Raw genomic sequence first — 2,495 nt, 5'->3', positions numbered from 1 at the left:
AATTCCTGTGATCTTACTCTTTCCTCTGCCCTTCCTGCTATTCTCAGACAAGGAGCTACGTTCCTCCCAGTGTATGGATTCAGAGCTGTGCTTGTCACGACAGGTTCCTAAAGGGCCTTGCTGCCAGACATAGACCATTTCTCTGGCAAAGCCCCCAACAGCAGCTTCATGGGTGCAAAGAAATAAGTGCCTTCTCTGCTCTGTCCTATGCTTCCTGACTTTGGACTAGTTCTTCCCCTCCTGACCTCACCAAAACACAAGTCAGGCTCCCACCTCTGTGGCCTAGTAGCATGCTAGGTGAACGTGGGAAGGTGCATGGACACCAGAGGTCTGCCTGCAGGGCCTTTAAGCTTGGAGGTAGGCATGGCTGACTGCAGGGACAGCTTCTGTCTGCTCTGTGGGTTCATCCTGCAGTCAGATCTTGGTGGGTCCAACACCAGCCACTGCAAGTGAGGATGATTACATCTACCTTAGGGGCCCCCTTCCTGAAAAATCTCTACTTGGATCTGATCAGGAGCATAACCTCTGAATGGGTGGTTGTCTGTCCTGTCCATCCAGTGCAGAAACAAGCCTGCTGTTATGCCTTTGCAGCCCCTCAGGAAAGCCTAGAGGAAATTAAACCTTCAGGTGAAAGGAGGCTGGGTGACTAAACTGTGAGCCCTGCCAGACCAGTTGCAGATGAAGATCTGTCCTCATGCAGCTGCTCTGTCCCTCTGATTTTTGTAGACCTCCCTGTATGTGTTTCAGCTTGGTTCCTGGGGCTATTGGGTACATTTCCCTGATGGATAAGCCCTCAAATCTGCAAAATAAGAATGGCTGTAAGTGTGGAGTATGAGCTGGAATCCAGATGTAGCTGGGACTGTGCTATCCACACTCTGGTTACTGCTGTGATTCTTGCTCTGTACACAATTTCTGGAATCCAGATGTTTGCTCTTTGCCCTTTCCCTACTGTTCTCTTAAATGTTCTTGGCAGCTTTTAACTTTTTTTAAAAATCATGTTTTAATAAATAAGATTTTTAATGGAAATACAGATGATTAACTCTACTAGGCTGATTTGTTCCTGCCAAAGGCTGCACTTTTAAATAATAAAAAAAAAAATTCTCACTACTGTTTGCATGAAAACCAAAACTGTAATGGAGAGAAGAATTATGAGCAAAAGCAGCACCAGTCTACTTTAAGGACTGAAAATAAATCTTCTGAAGCTACACTGTGTGTCAGTGTATTTAGTTTAGCTCCTCTGAAGCTTGGTCCATGTGGTTGGTTGCAGATTAAGTGAGCTGGTTTCCACGTCTGTTAATATAAACCCTTAAATAGATCCTAGAGATAGGTTTGGACTGTGTTGATCTGATCTTGATCTGTAATAACTGACCGAATGCCATGGAGTTTGTGTTACGAAATGCAGAGGCCACCTCCTGAAAGCTGTCTTTTTTGACTTGCTGGGTGGCAGTGCTTGTTTTAAGGAATAACTTGTTTATCAGGAGCAGATACTTGTAATGCTTCTCTTGAAAGACTATTTATTTATTTTTTTTCATCCTCTCTGCTCTTGAAGCAATCGCCTGAGGTTCTTGTCTGATGTGAGTTATCAAAATGGAGACCAGGTTTCCTGGGGGAATGACTGGGTACACTTTTTCCACGTGTTCCTCAAAAGGACAGAATTGCCCTTAGATCAGAGCCCTGTGTCTGCTTTCTGCTGCCTGTTAGCCTCTGGGAAGGCACCTGCTTTTCTAGGCCATGTGTCTTATAGCTGTTGTTCAGTTAGAAAATAAAGGGAGCATATTACACAAGGGAAATTTGGATGTGGTTTGCCACAGTTCAGATCACCGCCCAAAGCCATCACTGCTTTTGTCTCTGTGGAAATCCTTCTGGTCCTGGAAAAGACAAGCACAACCTGCTAGAGCTGGAAACAGCCCTTCACAACATGTCCTTGTCCCCACAGGGCTAAGCGCTAAGGCGATATACCCCTCTGAGTGGGGGCTGAACCCCCCCGAACTTGAGGCAGGAGCGAGCAAGGGAAGAAAGTCAGGTCCTGTCGTGACTGAAAAAACACATGCTGCTTTTGCGGGGCCCTGGAGCGCAATTAGGCTGTCCCTGCTCACAGAGCTTCCATCTTTCCAGCTCAGCTGCACCTTAACTGGAGGCGTACAGGCACCGACCCTGCGCATCGGACCGTGCGCTCCCACTGCAGCCCACGCTATGGGAGTGGGATGTGCTTAGAGCTGCAGCAACGTCAGACTTTCGCTGTGGAAAAAAGCACCGAAGCCCCTTACCAAGAGTTGACGATGGACAAGGTGGAGCGGCTCCCTGCCAGCCTCCACCATTGCGCAGCTGGGAGAGCTGGCTTGCAGACAGCCAGGCCCCATGCCTCCTGGTAGCCGAAACTCAGCCCCAGAGGGGTCTGTCCCCTCAGGGCCTCCCCGGGGAGTGTGTGTGGGGGGGGGGGGGGGGGACGGCCCACGGGGGGGGGGTCTCTCCGGGGGGGAGGGGGGGGGGGGGGG

Source organism: Haliaeetus leucocephalus, unplaced genomic scaffold, assembly GCF_000737465.1.
Source record: "Haliaeetus leucocephalus isolate CR32 unplaced genomic scaffold, Haliaeetus_leucocephalus-4.0 Scaffold306, whole genome shotgun sequence".
Classification (NCBI taxonomy): domain Eukaryota; kingdom Metazoa; phylum Chordata; class Aves; order Accipitriformes; family Accipitridae; genus Haliaeetus; species Haliaeetus leucocephalus.
The sequence above is the reverse complement of the archived record's forward strand: the minus strand, read 5'-3'. Positions refer to the sequence as shown.